Genomic DNA, 25,456 nt, shown 5'->3' on the forward strand with positions numbered 1-25,456 from the left:
TGAAATTTATAAAGCTTTATAATATAGTCTATAATCTAGTAACCCACGTAACCATCTTATCAAAAAATAAATGAAGAAGAATTATGGTAAAAAATAAAGTAAACTACGTAGGGCTGACTATAAGGATAAGGATGGAAGTGGGAATATCACGTGATCCAGCTTATGATCACACAGCAGATCAAGCCGTCTGGACTTTACATGTAGAATGATAATCCTATATTAGTGGCTTCCTCACTGGAAAACAAAGAGAATTTCAGGTTGTAAAATGTTACACTATTGTGAAATAGTCATAAAAACAGTGTTATAAAAAAAAGCTATAATGACCAAAGCTGAGATTATATTCAAACACCAAGTTTTCAATAAAGTGCAGAGTGTGTGTATGCGTATTTTTCTTATAGCAAAGCCACATCGGGCTATCTGCTGTGTCCGCCGAGGGGAATCGAACCCCTGATTTTAACGTTGTAAATCCGAAGACTTACCGCGGTTCCAGCGAGGGGCGGCAAAATGGAGAAGACAGTAATATAGGGAAGTTATTTTCCATGTAATGTCCAGACAGCTTAGTTTGCTATGAAATCATTAACCGGTCAAGTGGTATGTCAATCCCTGTCTTGTTTGGTTCATTTTTTTCAAGCTTAGTAGCCAGCCCTAAACAGCTTTTTATTTAGCTATGAATTTTACCAAATAATTGTAATTCGTACGTTTGCCACAAATCGGAACCAAGAGCAAATTTATTCATGTACAAAAGTTCTAGTTTTATAATTTGTTACAACAAGCCAATAACGTAACGTAGTTAGTTTTATTATTCATGGCGATACACTTCTCACTGAATCGAGGATTTATTAAGCTTCCGTTGGTTATTTTGTAATTCATATATATGTGTAACCCGAAGCAAACCTGTTCTCTCTTTGGATTTCAGAATGTGCGTATTTCCTATCTATTTATCAATACCTCAGACATGACAATATTAATATTATGACACGTCATCACTCACCGGTGTTGTAAGGACGCTGGCCTCAAACTAGGACTGTGCGGTAACAGTCCAGCCCCGGGCGTCACTGCCTGCTACATTTTTTTTTTAAAGCTAGGAAAGGCAGGTAATTATAACAAGGCTTTAATTGCCAGAGAGCACAAAGCAACACACACGTGGTATTAAGTTAAAAAGTCGAATCTAATTGGTCAGACTGTGTTAACACGGCTACAGAAGGTAACAAAAATACTCGTTTGTCAATACGGTCATTAATTTGAAACAATAAACAATTCGATGTTCAAGTTCAACAAGGAAAACTGGTATTAAACAAACAAGGACTTTATCCAAATGCTAACGTGCTCTGAAAGACTGAATAGCTCCGAGAGATTGCCAAACGTGAAATATCACACACGCACACAAACATTTCTTAAGTAAATGTGGGTAACTCGGCAATCAATTCGGAAAGTTGATTTACGTTCGGTAGTTTGTCTTGAATACGGACACACTCGTGTGAGTATACAGATATGTAACAAACCACACCTACCTTCTTTGACTGCAATCTGAGAACTTAGGTGTGGTTTGTTGTATTATACAAGTGAAGCCTAACCGTTATCACAAGTATATGAATATGTTTGTATTCTGATATAAACGACTATTTATTTCCTTATATGGAACAATATAAACTCTTCCATGTACAAAACAAACATATCGATATGAATGAGATCAGTTACAAGGGCTTACTGCGATGTTGAACCGGGTTCGAGTCCACCGCTGTTAACACACAAAAACTACATAATAATCAATGAGAACATCTGAGCAAAAGTAAACATGAGTGTACGGTCACATTTTTATTTGTTTGTTTTGTTATTGTGCACAAAGCTACGCAATGGGCTAACTGTGGTTTGCCTCTACGGGTAACGAAACCCGGTTCCTAGCAGTACGAGTCCGCAGACAGACCAATGATGAAGGGGGGTCACAATCACATATCAATCAGACTATGTCTGCTACATGTAGTGATTTCGCTCAACACCAGAGTTTAGGGAATGTTGAAACAATATTTACATTAGCAGATCTCTTGACAACAGATGTCAGGGTTGTTGTACTATAAACTTCATCGAGCTTGCTTACGTCACAACACATGAGAATTACGGTGAGGATTTATAATAGCATATTATTTATTTATTTGAAGAACTTACATATCCTTGACATTATTCAACAGAACTGGTGAGACAGCAAGCTTGTCTTCCTGACTTCACACAATTTCTAAGTTTAGGGTCTCATACAGAAGATTTTAGGGTTAGGTTCACATTTGCATTTCAACTGCCGAAAGAAAATGATTTGTGGAAATACATTCCAAGCACACTAATGTAACTCTTGTATTTATATTTCACAGTGGACATTTCAAGCACACTAATGTAACTCTTGTATTTATATTTCACAGTGGACATTTCAAGCACACTAATGTAACTCTTGTATTTATATTTCACAGTGGTAACAGTGTCGAGATATGTTTCTGGAAAACAAACACAAGCCTTAGCGGTTTTCTTGTACATACTGTGGACTAATCTAAGTGACGACCCCCCTGCCAGTACTTACGACAACAGCGTACGAGGAATGTTGTTTTACCTTCAAATTCCTTATCTTACGTATGCCTCTCGAGCCTTACATTGGTATACGTACTTACGGCATTCCTAGAAATAATTGTAAATGTTTTTCATCGTTTAAACCTAACAATCCGACGACTAAACCTTTCACCAGTACATAGACTTAATTCAGAAAATTTATACCCCACTCTCTATTCAAATAACAAGAAGAAAACATATTTCATCAGCATTGCTAATTTCCCTACAACTAAAGCCCATAAATTAAAAAAAAATCTCCGAAAGGTACGTACGTCCAAACGTGACAACGCATGGCGAATCTCTCTCACTACTCCCCGCCTTTAAGTATCATAAATACTGTTGGACAAGAGTTTAACAGACTCACAAAACATACGAAACTGACTTATTTCAGGTGTTGCCAAGACCCAAAAAAAACTCATAAAGTTTGCAACTCTATTCTTATATTTTATCTTTACAGTGTAAAAGGTGTGTGAAAAGTACAACAGTTTATATATATTAGTCGTCATTCTCACAACTGACACAGGGAGGATCGTCAACTTTTGATATATGACGTCATGTAAAAACTGTGCAAGGTCTACAAATGATGTAGAGGTCGCTGTCACTTTTATCGATCCTATTTTTCCACGATGGAACACAAATAACTTAACGGTTCTGTTGCTAATAGTGATATAAACAGTTGATAACCATGTTTACAAACACGTGGGTGAAATTGTAGAAACGAAGACTCTTCGAGCTCTTTAGAAAGAGTTGATCTTTCATGTTGATTTGTTTGAAGTTAAGCACAAAGCTACGTAATGGGCTATCTGTGCTCTGCCCAACACGGCTGTTCTGTTAAATACACGTGATACTAGGCTAATCTTCTACCAAAACTAGTAGTTTCTATTGAGGACTCGACGACTGGGGTTCTGAATCTAAAGTTCTATATACATGCAAGTTAAATCTTATTTTGGTTAGATATTAAATAAAAATTGAGTTATGAAAGAAATTTCATAATAAACGGCACATAAAAAAATACCTTGTTTCAAACCGACAAAATATATTGGTGCACAATGAAAAACAAGTCTCAACGTTTTACACCAATATCTTGTCAGATATATACAAAATGTTTTCTTTTTTGACTGTTTGAGTAGCAATGCACCTTGGAATAACAAAATTCTGATCTCAAGTTGTGGTTTCATAAACTCGTTGGTTGGGTTTGTTTGAAATTAAACACAAAGCTACACAATGGACTATCTGTACTCTATCCACCACGGGTATCGAAACCCGGTTTCTAGCAGCGTATGCTGCAAGTCCGCAAACATACAGCTGTGCTTCTGGGGGCGTGATTTCATAAAAAAAACCAAAACCTCACAAGCTGTGCGTTTCTTATGGCGGTAAATTCAAAAACGTATTTATATATAAACGTTTGTTTTCGAGAGAGCTTGGAATTCATCAAACAGAACAAACTATTCCGTTGTTTTATGGCTTATGGTTGACACTCAAAATAAACAGGTACAACTGGTGTTAAAATCAGACACAGGAATTATTAATATTTACGTCATCACTTGCGTATGCGTGTGGTGTTGAAATTTTTTTGTCATCACAAGAGTACTGACTAACCGTTTTGATTATTTGAAAAAAGGCATATTTTATAGAGAAATGAACTTAACAGAACTTTTCAGTGTAAACAATTCATCTCACGTTTCTTTCTTCTGTAACGTTTCACGTAATTACTTGAACGTAGACTTTCAATTTCTTTCTATATTGACTTTCAGTGTAAATGGCTATTCATTATATTTACCATTTTAACCGAGGTGCAGAATATGTTTAAGATGATATATATGTATATAGACAGCTAATATGGCTGCACTAAACATGGCTTTTGAAGTAATCATGTTTGTGGTTTATAAAATTACAGCTACAACCTCTCTTTAGATAGATAGCTATTATCTGTCCGTGTGATACACAATTAACAGGTTATTCATCGACCTGTTTCTATTCTTAACTACAAAAACTAGAGCTACGTTAACGCTGTGACTCCCTTCCACACTTCTTGTTTTTCCCACATCCTGGTTTGTAAACACGAATAAACGGTTGAATAAACGGTTCTTTATTTTCCTTCACTTAATGACAGTATCTTGCTTCCGGTACAGGAGGGAAATATGGTGAACTTGTCGAAATGTGAGAGCACGTCACGATAATGTTACAAAAGAGCTACTGTTTATGTATTCCTGGGCTGGTAAACTGTACCTAGCCAGCCAGTTTAACAAAAACAGACCGTCTTTGTTTGTTGACCCACAGGTGTTTCCATATTGGCCAGGCTGTAGTGAATATACATACCGACATAATGTTAAAGCTAGTGGCAATAAGGAAAGCATTCTGCAGCTGGTCTGTGAACAATATAACCCAACATAACGTGTACTAACGGATACTGAGAGATGTGGGCGAAACTATCACTAAGCCTAAAGATGGCTGCCGACAGACTTTTCTTTTTTAACCTTTTTCTTCTTTTTTTTTTTTTTTTTTTAAATTACCGGTTCTGTCCTTTTGTGGTTACTACACGGTTTCTCATCTTTTCCAGTTAAATACTGAAACACTGGCAAACAGTGTTTACATAACTGTTAAAACCTATCCACAAAACTATTCCTTTCATGGTTTGCCAAATTTTAACAGACATTGCGATCTCAGGCCAAAAATAATAACAGAACTTAAAATCAACTATCCAGAGAAGATATATGTAATAAGATGAAGAATACACCTACCTACACGTCTACCGTGAATACAATACCAGCTGCAACCAAGGTAGTAAGCAGGTTTGATATTTCGAAATCGATGAGCATCGTTTCGCAATGGACAAAAACGAATCAATGGTATGGAATTCACAAGCTTGGAATGACTCTTTATGGATATGATGCGTGACTTTAACAGAATATACACCTGCCACATCTGTCAACAACGACTAAAAATATCAACTCGTATCCGACAACCTTCTAACATTTAGTTTGTCAAGCTTCTTGTCCTTATGGAAAACAATTTGTCGAAAATTACATTATTCTACAACGCTGAATCTATTACTGTTATAGAGGAAGTTTGTTAACTCCAGAAGAAGAGATGTGATCCATTTGTCTCAATTATTTGAGCACGGATTTACTGATTACAGGGGCGGCTCTAACAGTACAGGAACCACAAAGAATAAAACAGCACTAATATTGATTACCCAAGGTTCCCTAAAAATTTCATATTAAAAACAAATGGTTTTACACCGTTCTGTTTTGATCAATGCAATGTTTTATACTGAGTGTTGGCACCAGGAAATTAAAATGATTCAATAACAAAAATTAATATTTTAATTTGAGTGTTTCAATAAGCAAAAGGCCCGGCATGGCCAGGTGGTTAAGGCGCTCGACTCGTAAACTGAGGGTCATGGGTTCGAATCCTTGTCGCACCAAACATGCTCCTTCTTTCAGCCGTCAGGACGTTATAGTGTGACGTCCAATCCCACTATTTATCGGTAAAAGGGTAGCCCAAGAGTTGGCGGTGGATGGTGATGACTAGCTGCCTTCCATCTAATCTTACACTGCTAAATTGTGGAAGGCTAGTGCAGATAGCCCTCATGTAGCTTTGCGCGAAATAAAAAATCAAAACAATAAGCAAAACAAAACTACCCAGTAACAAAAACAATACCTTACAATGACTATTGTAACAGACAAAACAGAACCACTCAGTAGCAAAAACAATACCTTACAGTGACTATTGTAACAGACAAAACAAAACCACTCAGCAACAAAAACAATACCTTACAGTGACTATTGTAACAGACAAAACAAAACCACTCAACAAGAAAAACAATACCTTACACTGACTATTGTAACAGACAAAACAGAACCACTCAGTAACAAAAACAATACCTTACACTGACTATTGTAACAGACAAAACAAAACCACTCAGGAACAAAAACAATACCTTACAATGACTATTGTAACAGACAAAACAAAACCACCCAACAAGAAAAACAATACCTTACACTGACTATTGTAACAGACAAAACAGAACCACTCAGTAACAAAAACAATACCTTACACTGACTATTGTAACAGACAAAACAGAACCACTCAGTAACAAAAACAATACCTCACAACGACTATTGTAGCAGACAAAAACAAAACTACTCAGTAAGAATAATTAATGCTTTATAATAAGAGTTTTTGGAAGTAAAACAAAATTACTGAATAATAATAAAACGTAGACACCAGCAGTAGTGAATGGTAGAATTTCGTGATGACCATTCAACAGTTAAATGATATAATAATAATAATAACAGTTAGTTACATTGGTTGCCTTCGCGATAATGGTGTGTGTATATATATGTAAACTAATTAGACACAAACATACTCTTCAAAAGTAGCCGCTCTGTGAATAGTGAATATATCAAAATAAAACAAACTGAGGCGAATGAAAGTGCAGAGGCTGTGACCCGACATCCATACTTGAAAGATACGATAAATACCAGATTTATTGGATGTATATTTCCAAGGCCAGACTACGGCCTCTCATCAACTGCTACACAACACGGAACAGCAAGAAATACGTTCTTAATTGGAATTTTCTGAGGAAATTAAAGAAGAGTCTACAATAATATATTATGTACACTACACATGCAGTGCCTTCTGCCCAACATGACAGGTCTTTCGCCTGTTATCAATTTAACACAATACTATTTACGACGCTATTCACAAAATCTGTTACCGTGTGATATGACTCAAGTTGGTGAAATGTGATTTCTCATCAATACTAATTATGTCACATCACATTGTAATAAGGTTAAAACAATTCACTAGAGGATAAATAAGTTCTAAATACTACTGAAAATACAGGATTAGTAGAAGCTATTACAAGTTCTAAATACTACTGAAAATACAGGATTGGTAGAAGCTTTTACAAGTTCTAAATACTACTGAAAATACAGGATTAATAGAAGCTATTACAAGTTCTAAATACTACTGAAAATACAGGATTACTACAAGTTTTTACAAGTTCTAAATACTACTGAAAATACAGGATTGGTAGAAGCTATTACAAGTTCTAAATACTACTGAAAATACAGGATTGGTAGAAGCTTTTACAAGTTCTAAATACTACTGAAAATACAGGATTGGTAGAAGCTTTTACAAGTTCTAAATACTACTGAAAATACAGGATTGGTAGAAGCTATTACAAGTTCTAAATACTACTGAAAATACAGGATTAATAGAAGCTATTTCAAGTTCTAAATACTACTGAAAATACAGGATTACTACAAGTTTTTACAAGTTCTAAATACTACTGAAAATACAGGATTACTACAAGTTTTTACAAGTTCTAAATACTACTGAAAATACAGGATTACTACAAGTTTTTACAAGTTCTAAATACTACTGAAAATACAGGATTATTATAATATGCCTATATACCTCAGAAAACATAAGCTGATGTCATGTTAGGCACAAACCTTATCAATACAATATTTCATCATCAGACCACGTTTTGAGGCTTAACAAAATTTAGCCACAATTCCAGAAATTCAATTACTTGTGTTTCAAAAAAACTACCGTCATTTACCTGGAACAGAACAAAAATTACTGAAACCCAATCAAATTTCTGGCGTAATGTGAATTAATTTTTGTTTCCAGCTTCAACGTTAGAACTAAATTATATTAACGCCTAAAGATTACTTTAAGCCACCTGCAATTCATCGTCTCTCAGTAAGCAGCCCAAAACGACTTCTGGTCACAGAAAACCATTAACTAACTCTATACGTTTTAGAAATGAATATAAAAATTTTCTGAAGCATTTACAACTCAACGAACTATACTAAGTATCCAGTAATGATACTAAGTATCATTGTTCACAATGAAACTATATAGTGTTTGTTCACTATGAAACTATATAGTGTTTGTTCACTATGAAACTATATAGTGTTTGTTCACTATGAAATTATAGTGTTTGTTCACTATGAAACTATATATAGTGTTTGTTCACTATGAAACTATATATAGTGTTTGTTCACTATGAAACTATATAGTGTTTGTTCACTATGGAACTATAATAGTGTTTGTTCACTATGAAACTATATATAGTGTTTGTTCACTATGAAACTATATAGTGTTTGTTCACTATGAAACTATATAGTGTTTGTTCACTATGAAACTATATAGTGTTTGTTCACAATGAAACTATATAGTCTTTGTTCACTATGAAACTATATAGTCTTTGTTCACTATGAAACTATATAGTCTTTGTTCAATATGACACTACAGTGTTTGTTCACTATGAAACTATATAGTTTGTTCACTATGAAACTATATATAGTGTTTGTTCACTATGAAACTATATATAGTGTTTGTTCACTATGAAACTATATAGAGTGTTTGTTCACTATGAAACTATATAGAGTGTTTGTTCACTATGGAACTATATATAGTGTTTGTTCACTATGGAACTATATATAGTGTTTTTCACTACGAAACTATATATAGTGTTTTTCACTACGAAACTATATATAGTGTTTGTTCACTACGAAACTATATAGTGTTTGTTCACTATGAAAAGATAGTGTTTGTTCACTATGAAAAGATAGTGTTTGTTCACTCTGAAACTATATAGTGTTTGTTCACTATGAAACTATATAGTGTTTGTTCACTATGAAATTATAGTGTTTGTTCACTATGAAACAATATAGTGTTTGTTCACAATGAAACTATATATAGTGTTTGTTCACTATGAAACTATATAGTGTTTGTTCACTATGAAACTATATAGTGTTTGTTCACTATGAAACTATATAGAGTGTTTGTTCACTATGAAACTATATATAGTGTTTGTTCACTATGAAACTATATATAGTGTTTGTTCACTATGAAACTATATAGTGTTTGTTCACTATGGAACTATAATAGTGTTTGTTCACTATGAAACTATATATAGTGTTTGTTCACTATGAAACTATATATAGTGTTTGTTCACTATGAAACTATATAGTGTTTGCTCACTATGAAACTATATAGTGTTTGCTCACTATGAAACTATATAGTGTTTGTTCACTATGAAACTATATAGTGTTTGTTCACAATGAAACTATATAGTCTTTGTTCACTATGAAACTATATAGTGTTTGTTCAATATGACACTACAGTGTTTGTTCACTATGAAACTATATAGTGTTTGTTCACTATGAAACTATATATAGTGTTTGTTCACTATGAAACTATATAGAGTGTTTGTTCACTATGAAACTATATAGAGTGTTTGTTCACTATGGAACTATATATAGTGTTTGTTCACTATGGAACTATATATAGTGTTTGTTCACTATGGAACTATATATAGTGTTTTTCACTACGAAACTATATATAGTGTTTTTCACTACGAAACTATATATAGTGTTTGTTCACTACGAAACTATATAGTGTTTGTTCACTACGAAACTATATAGTGTTTGTTCACTATGAAAAGATAGTGTTTGTTCACTCTGAAACTATAGTGTTTGTTCACTATGAAACTATATAGTGTTTGTTCACTATGAAACTATAGTGTTTGTTCACTATGAAACTATATAGTGTGTTTGTTCACTATGAAACTATATAGTGTTTGTTCACTATGAAACTATATAGAGTGTTTGTTCACTATGAAACTATATAGAGTGTTTGTTCACTATGAAACTATATAGAGTGTTTGTTCACTATGGAACTATATATAGTGTTTGTTCACTATGGAACTATATATAGTGTTTTTCACCACGAAACTATATATAGTGTTTTTCACCACGAAACTATATATAGTGTTTGTTCACTATGAAACTATATATAGTGTTTGTTCACTATGAAACTATATAGTGTTTGTTCACTATGGAAGTATATAGTGTTTGTTCACTATGAAACTATTTAGTGTTTGTTCACTATGAAACTATATAGTTTGTTCACTATGAAACTATATATAGTGTTTGTTCACTATGAAACTATATAGTGTTTGTTCACTATGAAACTATATATAGTGTTTGTTCACTGTGACACTATATAGTGTTTGTTCACTGTGACACTATATAGACTATAGTGTTTGTTCACTATGAAACTATATAGTTTGTTCACTATGAAATAATATAGTGTTTGTTCACCATGAAACAATATAGTGTTTGTTCACTATGAAACTATTTAGTGTTTGTTCACTATGAAACTATATAGTGTTTGTTCACTATGAAACTATATATAGTGTTTGTTCACTATGAAACTATATAGTGTTTGTTCACTATGAAACTATATATAGTGTTTGTTCACTATGAAACTATATAGTGTTTGTTCACTATGAAACTATATAGTGTTTGTTCACTATGAAACTATATATAGTGTTTGTTCACTATGAAACTATATAGTGTTTGTTCACTATGAAACTATATAGTGTTTGTTCACTATGAAACTATTTAGTGTTTGTTCACTATGAAACTATATAGTTTGTTCACTATGAAACTATATATAGTGTTTGTTCACTATGAAACTATATAGTGTTTTTTCACTATGAAACTATATATAGTGTTTGTTCACTATGAAACTATATATAGTGTTTGTTCACTGTGACACTATATAGTGTTTGTTCACTGTGACACTATATAGTGTTTGTTCACTATGAAACTATATAGTTTGTTCACTATGAAATAATATAGTGTTTGTTCACCATGAAACAATATAGTGTTTGTTCACTATGAAACAATATAGTGTTTGTTCACAATGAAACTATATAGTGTTTGTTCACTATGAAACTATATAGTGTTTGTTCACTATGAAACTATATATAGTGTTTGTTCACTATGAAACTATATATAGTGTTTGTTCACTATGAAACTATATATAGTGTTTGTTCACTATGAAACTATATAGTGTTTGTTCACTATGAAACTATATAGTGTTTGTTCACTATGAAACTATATATAGTGTTTGTTCACTATGAAACTATATATAGTGTTTGTTCACTATGAAACTATATATAGTGTTTATTCACTGTGACACTATATAGTGTTTGTTCACTGTGACACTATATAGTGTTTGTTCACTATGAAACAATATAGTGTTTGTTCACAATGAAACTATATAGTGTTTGTTCACTATGAAACTATATAGTGTTTGTTCACTATGAAACTATTTAGTGTTTGTTCACTATGAAACTATATAGTTTGTTCACTATGAAACTATATATAGTGTTTGTTCACTATGAAACTATATAGTGTTTGTTCACTATGAAACTATATATAGTGTTTGTTCACTATGAAACTATATATAGTGTTTGTTCACTATGAAACTATATATAGTGTTTGTTCACTGTGACACTGTATAGACTATAGTGTTTGTTCACTATGAAACTATATAGTGTTTGTTCACTATGAAATAATATAGTGTTTGTTCACCATGAAACAATATAGTGTTTGTTCACTATGAAACAATATAGTGTTTGTTCACCATGAAACAATATAGTCTTTGTTCACCATGAAACGGTGAGAAATGTCTCGTTTACAATGAAACGGTGAGAAATGTCTCGTTTACAATGAAAAACGTTGATGTTTCTTTGTTTGTATTTTTAACACATTTTAATCTTTTACATTTTACACCGTAAACAAGGTTGTCCACCGTGGAACGGTATCACATGATGTCACGTTTACTATGATAAAACGATGTACGTTTTTTAAAGCTGTTTTTTAAGTGTTTATATTTTTAACGCTTCAACTAAACAGGGTCGCCTCCTATCTTGGTTGCACTAGATTAGTCTATAAATTAGTATTATAAAGTTTTGTTTGATTTGAATTTCGCACAAAGCTACATGAGGGCTATCTGCGCTAGCCGTCTCTAATTTAGAAGTGTAAGACTAGAGAGAAGGCAGCTAGTCATCACCACCCACCGTCAACTCTTAGGCTACTCTTTTACCAACGAATAGTGGGATTGACCGAAAATTCTAATGCCCCCACGGCGAGCATGTTTGGTGCGACGGGGATTCGAACAGGCGACACTCGGATTACGAGTCGAGTGCGTTAACAACTTGGCTATGCCGGGCCTTTCTGTTACAAAGAAACTTGGACGCACGTGACCGAAACTGTCAAAACAACAGAAGATCACATGCATATGCTAATAAACACAGCGCACGAGTGGTTCACACAACAGTAAGTGTATTAAACGGGATCATGATTAAGCCATATTTTGATCCGAAATTCTATACGTTAGGATTAAAACAGAAATATCTCAACACCTATTAATGTTTGGAAAACTTATGAACTATTTCTACACATACATGAATAATTCGCTTAATTTTTATAATGCGGTTGGAACTCACGTGAAACAACTGTGTATCAGATTTATCTATTTTACCCCAAAGTCACTGCCCAACAGGATTTTCGTTCAATACAAGTTATTGTTTCGTCTGGACGATGTGTGTCAAAGGATTATACGAAGTGCTATTTACATCTACATGTAAATATTTCAAAATGGTCCAGTAGTTCGACAATTACGACAGAAATATTCCACTGCAACCTGGAACGGACCGAGACGGAAATGTTCGATCATAAAACGATTGTAAGAACGTACAACGAAAGATAATAACTAAATAACATATGACAACACATCCCGTAGTCCTAAACACAAAGTATAACACAACACAAATAATTTTTTTCACTATAGTTTTAATTTCTTTTAGATATACTATTTAGTTCTAAGTTTGTTTTCAATTTCGCACAAAGCTACTAGAAGGCTATCTGCGTGAGACATTGGTAATTTAGCAGTGTATGACTACGGAAAAGGCAATTAGTCATGTGTGTTTTTCTTATAGCAAAGCCACATCGGGCTATCTGCTCAGCCCACCGAGGGGAATCGAACCCCTGATTTTACCGTTGTAAATCCGGAGACATACCGCTGTACTAGCGGGGGGCGGCAATTAGTCATCCATCACCATTCACCGCCAATTCTTTTACCAACGAATAGTAGGATTGAAAATGACATTATAACGCCTCCACGGTTGAAAGGGCAAGAATGTTGTGTGTGAAGGGGATTCGAACCCGTGACCACATGACGAGTAGAACTCCCTAACCATTTAGTCATGCGGGACCATTAAATTGTGAGACCGGATAACAGTGGAAAACAACAACAAACACAAGCGAATACAAACATTTTTCGGCCAGTTTTCAACACGGACATCCTCCATTACGTGAGACAATTATGTAAACGATTTATTGTCGGCCAGCTTTGCCGCTAGGAGAAATAAACTGCATAAAAACCTTGTAGAATAACGTGAGATCTGTCGTGCTACAGTTCTCAAGACTTCTGAAATTTTTTTTTCACACACTTTTAACACAATGTAATAACACAAACGTAACTGATTACAACATACGATAACACCTTGCATGTCTATCTCTCCCATGACGTTAAACAATCAGTAAACCCAGAAACAAACCAACTCATTCGAAACTCCGGGGTCCTATTAACACAACGATTCCAATCCGACCTTGAACTGTCCTACAAATACTAGCCTTTGTTTCTTTAAGGAAAATGACAAAACATTGTTTGTATTTTTTTCTGTGTCAACCTCACAGTAAAAATATTGTCTTGAAATACATCTCACCTACAAGGTTACATACAACCAATGATTGGAGAATTGTCTCAGTGAGTTGCATTCAAATAAAAATATTGTTTCGTTCAGAATGAGTGTTCTAAGAATGTTCTGTGTTCTAATAAAAATATTGTTTTGTTCAGAATAAGTGTTCTACGAATGTTCTGTGTTCTAATAAATATACTGTTTTGTTCAGAATGAGTATTCTACGAATGTTCTGTGTTCTAATAAAAATACTGTTTTGTTCAGAATGAGTATTCTACGAATGTTCTGTGTTCTAATAAAAATATTGTTTTGTTCAGAATGAGTGTTCTACGAATGTTCTGTGTTCTAATAAAAATAGTTTTGTTCAGAATGAGTATTCTACGAATGTTCTGTGTTCTAATAAAAATAGTTTTGTTCAGAATGAGTATTCTACGAATGTTCTGTGTTCTAATAAAAATATTGTTTTGTTCAGAATGAGTGTTCTACGAATGTTCTGTGTTCTAATAAAAATATTGTTTTGTTCAGAATGAGTGTTCTACGAATGTTCTGTGTTCTAATAAAAATATTGTTTTGTTCAGAATGAGTATTCTACGAATGTTCTGTGTTCTAATAAAAATATTGTTTTGTTCAGAATAAGTGTTCTACGAATGTTCTGTGTTCTAATAAAAATATTGTTTTGTTCAGAATGAGTGTTCTATGAATGTTCTGTGTTCTAATAAAATGTTGTTTTGTTCAGAATGAGTGTTCTACGAATGTTCTGTGTTCTAATAAAATATTGTTTTGTTCAGAATAAGTGTTCTATGAATGTTCTGTGTTCTAATAAAAATAGTTTTGTTCAGAATGAGTATTCTATGAATCTTTTGTGTTCTAATAAAAATATTGTTTTGTTCAAAATGAGTATTCTACGAATGTTCTGTGTTCAAATAAAAATATTGTTTTGTTCAGAATGAGTATTCTACGAATGTTCTGTGTTCTAATAAAAATATTGTTTCGTTCAGAATGAGTATTCTACGAATGTTCTGTGTTCTAATAAAAATATTGTTTTGTTCAGAATGAGTATTCTACGAATGTTCTGTGTTCTAATAAAAATATTGTTTTGTTCAGAATGAGTATTCTACGAATGTTCTGTGTTCTAATAAAAATATTGTTTTGTTCTATGAATATCAGGTTTGTATGTTCTATTTTTTACTTTAGTTTGTTCCATTACCAGCAGGCGAAAGAAACGTTTTTAAAATGAAAAACTGTCATTGAAACTTGCGTCGAAATTACTAAAGCTTAATTTTGAATTGGTACAGTAAAAGTCAGTGATAATGTATTAATTATTAGTGTTGTTTATACACGCTGTACAATTTCAGCACAATATACGACTCCAGATCACAGAACAAATAAATCCTAATAAGTGGAAATGTTTAGATATTAGCGTAGAATCGAAGTGGTCACTGTACAATGAATACATTAGTTACGTAAAATGATTTGTGTTATTTTCACAGAAGTCACGTGCGAAAACGTAAATACTGTAACCTAGCAACCTTTGTAAATCTCTCAAAACTCTTGCTGTGTAGGGCCTTAAAAAGTTTAAAGACTCATTGAAAGCCCATCTAAATAGACATATATGATACTTCTAGCGGTGAGTATCTAAAACAATCATGTCATATATAAGTTTTGATTAATTCACACGTATCAACGTTTTATGTGGACTAACAGTGTCAGAGGGTAGATAGATAGCTAGTGTTTGGGTACGAGAGTATATCTGGGAACATGAAGCAACAAATATTCCCCTTATGATTAGAGGGTTACAAACACTGCCAATGGAAAACGTTTACCGTGGAGGGAGGGGTGTCTAGTTAGGAAGTTAGCAGTTACACTTGTGTTCTGATTCTTTATTATAATATAGTCATTGGTTAATATAAGCATGTCTACATACTAAAGGTAAGCCTTGGCAAAATACGCCACCTGTATCATTTGAAAGAAAAAAAAAAGACTTTTTTGGAAGTTTTCTTGTATCTACCTTCCAAATAAATTATGCCATTGAACAGAGACGTAAACCATACATCATGTTATATACAATTCTATTTTCTAGTTCATAAACACCTTCTAAAGAAATAACAGCGAAAATATAATAACTTAAGCTCATCTCTATTACAGAAACCAAAACGACTATTTTTGTTCAGCAAATCGAACATCTGTTTAGCATAATATAACGGTGTACATAAATGATCATTTTTGAAGTCGATACTCCCCGTTCTCAAACATCACATGCCTGACTGGTTACTTTACATGGGAGAAACCCCTCAATAATACCCAGCGAGAGAATCACGCAGATAAAATTACGGGCCAAAAGGCACAAGACGACGTGTTCACGTGCTATTCCAGAACACAGGCTTTCCAAACAACGTACCAGCCGCCTTTACAAGCAAAAGAAAAAATTCTCATCCAAAACTTTTAAACAGCTTTCAAAGACAAGAGGAACAGCTGTTGTACTGAAAATCGTTGAAGTTTATATACAAATGTAGGAAAAACATAGTATTAATTGTGAGTTTCTATTACGCAGGAATACTGTTTCGACCACGGGAAAAACGGAAAGTATTGGTTTACATGGGCAGGTGTAGTTACGTAACAAACTTTACATAAACTGAAAGTTTCCATCAGAAATTGCACGAACTTACATTAGTGAATGGCAGTTATTTATCCATGTAAAACAAAACCAATAACTTTCACGATACATTTGTATAACAGGCGTTATTCGGGTTATACAAGCCTACTCCACGATGTAAGGTATTTGATCTACTTTGTAGAATGCTCTTAAAACCCGTTTAGTGAACTGATAGAAGAAATGATCTACATATACGTATATACTCTACGACAAACCAGTCCAAACAAGGCCGTTAAAGTTCGAGAAATACTGTCGTATTTATTACACAGTACCAATCTTGTTTCAATTATAAAAAAAATTAAAACCTATAACTTTAGGGACCGCTTGCTCATTTCGCAGGATGTAGCAACAATAATATACTTTATTGTATGTTTGCTATAGTTCAAAGCTACACAAGAGACTATCCGTCCACCGTGAGGAATCTAACTCTGGATTTTAGCACTGACCTACCGAGAAACAACACTTCGTTGAAAAACAAAGCGACTATTATGTTTGAACTATTACATTTGCGCTAATGGTAATATTCTAGTGTCTTTACACGTTATTCATGTGATCGGCAAAACACCGCGGTACAAACTTTGGATCTTCCAAAACGTATCCTGTCACACTAATTACTATGTTCTGCCCAGCTGCGTAAATCCTAGAGTAAATATACTGTATTTTATATGGTCAGTGGTGTAATTGCGCATCGAAAGATCGAGTAGATTTGTTTGTTTGCTTTAATTTGTTACAAGAGCCTTATCTGCGCTAGCCGTCCCTAATTTAGCAGTGTAAGACTAGAGGGAAGGCAGCTAGTCATCACCACCCACTATCAGCTCTTGAGCTACACCTTTACGAACGAATAGTTCGTAACATTATAACGCCCCCACGGCTGAAAAGGTATGCTTGTTGTGATTGGGATTCAAACCTACGACCCGCAGAATGTGAATCGAGCACCCTAACCATCTGGCTATGCCTGGTCGGCGAGGAGGCCGGGAGAAAGTTGAGAGAAGGGAGTTCACATACCAATTCATTTCCAGGGCCCATGACAGCTCTCGGTTCGAGCCTTAAGACCTTCTATTCTGCAGCCCAGAATGCTAACCACAACACCATGACCACACATATATCTATAAGAAACGTGATTCAATATAATCTCATTGACGATAGAGCGGTTAATTTATTAAAAGTCTGAATCTGAAGAAATACTACAATAAGTCTTGTTTGGTTGGTTTGAATTTCGCGCAAAGCTACTCGAGGGCTATCTGTGCTAGCCGTTCGTAATTTGGGCTACTCTTTTAGTGGGATCGACCGTCACATTATAACAACCCCACGACTGAAAGGGCTAGTGCCCTATTCACCTGGCCATGCCGGGCCTTCTTAGTTTGTAGCTAAGCACAAGACTAGAAATATGCTATCTGTGCTGTACCCACCAAAGGTATCGAAATATGGTTTCTAGCGTCGTAAATCCGCATACATACTCGGATGGGGGCGTACAGTGAAAAGTGAAATAATTAAAATAATACGAAGTGTTTTTGTAGCTGTTGTGCGAAGTGAGGTGTTTCTGATCGAGTAATTAAACCTTTCACTTCAACTAAAAATAAACCTTTATTTTCCAAAGTTTCGATTTTTTAATTTGTGACTAAATTTATAAATCACTGTGAAAACATGATAAGCATATAAATGTATTTTGAATTACTATCGCCTTTTAAACAAGAACTGTATCAAACCTACTTTGTGTGTATGTGTACATATATCTTTAAAATGTATTGTTATAACTCAAGTATATTTTAAAAGTTGCGGTTTAAATTCCGAAGGAGGACGAATCATTAAAGGCCAATAGGCCTAAAACTTGTAACTTGTAAATAGGCCTAAAACAATGTAAACTGTGCATGTGTTTTTAATTTTCCACTTGTTTTTAATAAAAAAACTCCTGCAGTTTACGTTATTTTTTATCACATATACTTTAAGTAAATTACATTAAACTGTAAAAGGTAGGCCCATACTTTACACGATGTTTAACTTAATGGCGTTAAACAGTAATACACAGTATACTCGCGCGTTTAATATACCTTCCTATGGAGATAAACGTTAATTATAAGTTCAAAAATCTATGTGTGTGTTTCTACAAAGCACCCTCCTTGATGTAAGTACACAGCGAAGATGTTGGAATACAAAGCCTCATTTCATCTGATGTCAAAGGTCATCCATTTACTCGAGTAAGTCATGTGATTCATATTAATGTTCAGATGATGTACTGTAAAGGCATGTTCATGCCTCACCGATAATGAACAAATATATGATAAAATCTCAACTACCAATCAGACTACTCGATTTTATTTGTCATAAAAAAACAAAAGAAAACGAAACTTACAGGAAATCGAAACAACTTTTAAGTCTTAAAGTAGAGAGTGAAACTACAGTGTAACGAGAGGGTGTTTGTCAAAACAATAAAAGTCGTACAAGTGTTCAACACTAGAGGGAGTGCATGAGGTAATGTGTGATAAACTTCTTTCTTCAGTATAAGAGCAAATTCAAAATTTAGGTAATTACAATAAACTTAAATAATTAACTCCAAACGAACTCTTAGATATATACGTCATAATGTGTGCGCACCTATATATTCAAAGCATGTGTAAGTTTTAAAATTTAGTTTATGGCATTGACATCGAAAGTACATACTGAAAAATTTGATGATAGCAAAATGTGATTTTCTTCCAGCTTTTAAAAAATATCTTCACCAGCTACCTTTGCAACTTCAATCATTATTATTATTTAATGAAAAGCAGAGATATTAGGAAACGAAAAAGAAACAAGTTTCTCCACTGAGAGGGGTTTGTCAAAAGTAGGTTTGGATCTGCACGTGAGACTGGATGAACCAACATACACGTGTTCCTTCTGGAAAGAGAAAGAACAAAAACGAAATAGTTTTCACTGGAAGTTTTTTTTCGGCCGCCCATGCAGTAAAATATTTAACTGAGTGTGACAGTCTACTGTCCACATGTTCCAAACTGCCTCCCCCCCTCCATTCAGGCCCTCTCAAATAACTCTAGCCGTCTTGGCTCCTTTCCCAGGAGGGTAAATAAGAGTGATCAAGTTACCAGGTGGTCTGTGATATTAAAAGTTGCTAAGTTTTTTGGTACACTGTACACTTTAACGAACGTCATCTAGTTCATTTTCTTTGTGTTCCCTTTGGTCCTGTTGTTGTATAGTAATAGTAGTTTTATAGATAGACGAGATATACTCGACTTTAATATTCAGTGTGTTTTCTAGTCTTTCGTTGTACTGAGACAATCTTACAAGTTTCTGATTACCAACCACTGCAAGACTGTACAGCACTATTAAGTTTAAATGCTTCCACTCAAACCTGAATTTATATATTACGTAATTTTTGGCACTGCCATTTCTGAATCACGCTTATTTTTTGCAGTGAAATTTTGAAGTAAACCGCTATACAATGTGTTGTTTTCATTAAGAAATTGGTGTCTTTAAACTCTGACACGAATAACATGAAGACAGATCTGTCAATTGCATGATTACTCGATTTCCTTGATACCTTGTATACTAATTTCGGTTATCATTTATTTTGTAATATTGTTTGGCAGATACCATATTCATAAATGAAGTCACAAACGGTCATTATATAAGAATTTGTCCAGGCATCTAGCAACCAAAAATAAAACTTTTATTTATTTATGAAATATGGAAATAATATATGTTTAAGAATTGTGCTCACTGTTACTTAGTAGTTTTTGTTGTTTTTTTTTAACTCTTTCCCGACAAAAATACGTGTGGTAGAAAAACAGAATAGTATTATTGTTATATAAGCTGTGAAACACACTAGATGATAGCAATTAGGTGCTCAGATAAGTCCATAACTCAACTTTAGTAGTTATTTGTAAGCATCATAGAGTAACAGAATGAATGTAGCGACCATTACATCCTCGATGTCTGCCTACACATTAAACATGTTGAAGCCTCTTTGTAATTGCTCTTAAAATTCCGTTCTGTCGTACTAAAACCATTGCGAAACCTTCACCCATTTTGTTTTGGTTTTGTTTTTCGCTAGCGTGGAAGAAGAAAAAAGAAAATGAACACTTTGTCTTTTAGCCAGTTCTCACTTCTAACCTCACTTTTCAATGGTACCGAGAGTCTCATAAACTGGGAAACACTCGTAATGGTAATTAGATGTTCCATTAAAGCTATAACTCAATTTTAATAGTTATCTAAAGTATCGTAGTGTGACCATTTTCTTCTCTCGACCAATCCTTACACACTCAGTGATAACTTTAATACGATCTGTATTAAAACTACACATTTCACAGAACTCACGTTTTCACAACAAATAATTTCAAAACGATATAAATATCGTACACCAAAATCAATAGCGCTTGTTTACGATTTTTAATTTCCCTTTCATGGGAAAGCTACACTATCCCATAATTCTCGGGTAAATAATAAAATCGAAATAAATCACGTTGTGACGTCATACATAACAGAGAATGTGCGAGAGTTCTGAAAGTCTTTGACTGTATCCCTCCTACAGTAAAAAAAAGTTGCAAGATAAGTTTATCAATCTACATATCTGTCTATCTTCCTATCTCCCCCTTCCCCTATCAATATATAACTTCGTCATCTTCCATGTTTAAATATTGCAACTAACTACTTCGAGAAAATCTACTTGTATAGTTACAAGGTGAATAATAAAGTCTACGGATAATAAAGTGAGTAATATGACGTGATAAAGATTTCTGTCGTAAAGTTTAATTTTTTTTTTTTTACCAGCTGCTATACGCATGGGTCGTAACTTCATCCACTAAATCGTCACGATATCTTAGCTCCTACATGTAATCACAGTTCTGGTCCTGGTTTCGTTGGATTTACGACGCACGCTTGTCACGCCAGTGCCTTTGGAATTTCTAACGTACAGGTTAGTCAAATATGTATACACGTATATTACCCATGTAGAGACAAGGAACAGTTACCTGAAACATGGAGTTTTGAGATATGTATCGTTTATGTACATCAACCGTCTTAAAGCAACGTGCTCATGAATCCACTTTAATAATAAATGTGTTTTTGCGTTACCCTAGAAAGACGGTTAAGCCTACAGTTTATGAAGTAAAAGTTAAACCTTGCAGACACTTATAATACCCCTAATTTCAGTTGACCTGCTCACCAATATGAACTGAATATTTCAGATCACTATTAGAAGAAACAGATATTCATTAGCTTCATATTACAAACCCAGTTGTATTGGAATAATAACACGTAAGCTATGCACAACGGCCGGTTCTACAAATGTCATGTATGCATAGTTACGATATGGTTTCTATACATATAATAACTTTACCATAATAGACGTAGCGTGTATGTTAATATCTCTGTATATAACCAAAACTCCTGCGCCTTATACTGAATGGCACCGCAAACAAAAATCTGTAAATAATTTATGCTTCGGATATTCAAGATTCAAACATTTAGTAAAATAACTGTGTTATGTGCAACAACCATTCATTTGTCACAGAACACAATCTGAAATAAAATCATTTCTCACAACAAGACCATAACTTTTACTAGGCCTTTTTTTATATTAGGGCTTGATTATATCTTTACTGGTGTTATTTTTACATATAATAATAAGAAATTGGAGTTTTTTAAAAACTTTTTTTTTCAACAAACGATACCGCTTTTAACATACAAAAACATTACAGTTTAGTATTAGAATCAGCAATTACTAGTACAAACAACCGTCCGCAGGGCGGCGTTTCTGCTAGTGACATTAATTCCAGTTTCTTCTCTAAAAATCTGCACAGTCTGTCACCACTAAATACTGACCAGAAAAAACCAACAAGAACCCTACCACTTACCATTCATTTTAAGGAATTGGCTGTCATTTTTATAATGCACCCATATTTTAAAAAGCGGGGGAATATTTTGTCGTATTATTGTATGGATTCGAACTCAGCTCAGCATCTCTGAAATCGATAATTCTACCACAGGGCCAATCTATGCCCTCGTTTATTGTGTATTAAATACTAAACTTTGACGAACTGTTCAGGTATACGGCATTTTATAAAGGAAAATTTATGTACAACGACCTATAATATTTGACAGTTCACATCGCCAGACGGCCATACTGGTGAACCCTAATACTGAAGTACTAAATAAAGAGCTTTATAAGTATAACCCAGAGACATAACCATGTATGTACAACCCCCAAAGAAGCATGATACGTTGAACCCATGACAAAACCATACACGTGTAACCCAATAGAAAGAACACCGTAACTTTAACCTCATAGAAACAACCTTGTAGATGTAACCCCTACAGACAGAACCTTGAAAATAGAACCCATAGACAGAAACTTGTAAGTATAGCTCCTACAAACAACAAGAGGTAAATATAACCCCCATAGAAAGCATGTATGTCCCACACACACCAAACCATGTAAGCATAACTTCCAAAAACATCCCGTTTCATCTTCAATGCATCACTGCATGCAGATATTTCTGAAAGTCTGTCGGTAATATCTGTTTATCTGCTGGGATCGCTGTTTAATACTCCGACCGACAGGGTCGCTCTTTCATTTTTAGCTCACGTTGTGAATAATTCACGCTGTCATGTTTTTTTCTGGTCTCGTTTCGAACTAGGAATGGCATCACTGTTGTCAGGTGACATATGAAATCATGCTGTAATAATCTACTTTCACGTCATATTATGGACTTATTGTGTTACAACATGTGACGTTTGAATTTCTAAGACGAAATCAGAAGCCACGCTGTGCCTGAGCTGAAGGAACAGCTATAAGGAAATTCCTGTTTAATATCAAACTTTATAGTCACACAGCGTGTGACTGTGAGTCAACTAAGGCAGTAAACAACAGAACAAATCCTCCCCTCTTCTCTTGACCTTTAGGACGACCTCCAGCGATGACGGTACATAAAACAGTATCACTGACCACAAAAACGTCCAATACAAGGCACATGACACCCACAAGATGGAAGATAAACGATCAGTCGAAAATGACCGTTGGTTACCAAAAGTTTCAGTAACTTAGTAAAACATTTATAAAATACTTGAATTGGTGAATCATTATGACTATTAATTCACTCACATGGCAACAAACAGGAAACATTCGACAAAACATTATAATTCTGTCAGTCATTGTTTAACCCTTCAAAATAATTAAAACGTTTTAATTATTACCACATACTTTAAGTCAGACCCAAGCATTACGTCATGTTTCGAATCCCCCAACCCCATGATACATCACTCAAATGTACAGAACTGACGAAGTAAAAATTGGGCGAAACCACTCATTTTATGGGTAAACGCAGCTGTGATTAACGGGATTCATTACCGTTTTATTTGTGTTTCTGTTTGTAAATCCACAAACAAGTTCGTATAGAAACAGCTAAGAAATCTCCATCAACAATTCTACGGTTCAGCCCAGATTATGCGAACTAAAAATTCGATATAAAAGCGGCTTCATTTATCAATCAATTGATCCTTCCATAAAAATTTGGTACTATTACACGTATATTACTGATAAAAAATATTTAACAACAACGAAAGGTGTTTTTGAACTGAGTTTCTGTATATAAATTTCTCCCCAATTAGACTTCTTCTATCAAAGCAGATTCTCACTCAGTACTAAAAATAGTAGTAAGTGTGTAATACAAGTTTTGATACGAAAACACAAGCACAGTTGAAAGTCATGTGAAACCAGTGTAAGTGAGACGTACGTTCAAATTTATGCAGATACCAGATTAACTCAAGTAATCTGATGGACCCTAGTTTCTACCCGTCAGCCAAGATATTACTACCATTCATACAATTGTACATTCAAATGTCTCTCGTTATGAAAGAGGTTTAAAAACTTGGTTTATAATTCCCACAGAACAAGAGTCAGAAGTGATGCCACTAAGTAACGTTTATTGGTAACAAAATGAAAACACAGTTTTGGTTTTCAAAACTAAGAATTATGAAAGGTACAACGCCTTGGAGAGCGATAACAGTTATTACCTTAAGCCTAACACAAATGTTCCTTGCGGATTATGTTTCCAAGAAGAACCGCTTGGGGAAGTGAGCAAGAAATAATGTTAGAGAGTTCAAATTAAGCCTATCAAAAGAAGGTTAGTCCTCGGGGAATCGTATTAGTTCCAGACAGTACAGTAGCCTAAAGGTAAACCCACAGTAATAACACGATTAATAATGCCAAGAGTTAAGCCTTGTTCTACATGTTAAGTAAGACAGCTCGAAGTAATTTTTTACAAGTTTAACGATAATAAAATAATATATACGATTCACATGTTCACTATAAAATAGTCATTGACTCTTATTGGTTACAGATGAAATTTTAGAAACGTTAAGCGATCTTAACAGAAGACGTTTCGGTTGTGCTTCAGAATATTTAAGTGTTAAAAGGTTTGTTTAATACTAGAATGAATTCGGGAAAAAATGTGATCGTTCTTGATATATATATATATAAAGGTGGGGGCACGAGCAAAGTTACATAGGAAGATGAATAGCTGAAGGTTTGTTTTGTTTGTCTATTTTGAATTTCGCTCAAAGCTACACGAGGTCAATCTGCGCTAACCGTCCCTAACTTAGCAGTGTAAGACAAAAGGGAAGGCAACTAGTCATCACCACCC

The 25,456-nt window shown here is 34.1% G+C and overlaps 1 protein-coding gene and 1 long non-coding RNA gene across 3 annotated transcripts in view; one reads left to right on the forward strand and one right to left on the reverse strand.

The window, feature by feature from the left end:
- LOC143251196 (lysine-specific histone demethylase 1A-like) overlaps positions 1-25,456 on the reverse strand; it is a 198,030-nt gene that overhangs the window by 95,370 nt on the left and 77,204 nt on the right. The gene's annotated exons all lie outside the window — the stretch shown is intronic.
- Positions 19,129-25,456, forward strand: part of LOC143251197 (uncharacterized) — a 35,656-nt gene continuing 29,328 nt past the window's right edge. The window contains exons 1-2 of the long non-coding RNA XR_013028533.1: positions 19,129-19,292; positions 21,585-21,729. This is a non-coding gene — a long non-coding RNA (uncharacterized LOC143251197). The remainder of the gene's footprint in view (positions 19,293-21,584; positions 21,730-25,456) is intronic.

The sequence above is a fragment of the Tachypleus tridentatus genome, chromosome 5 (assembly GCF_004210375.1).
Source record: "Tachypleus tridentatus isolate NWPU-2018 chromosome 5, ASM421037v1, whole genome shotgun sequence".
NCBI classification, from domain to species: Eukaryota; Metazoa; Arthropoda; class Merostomata; order Xiphosura; family Limulidae; genus Tachypleus; species Tachypleus tridentatus.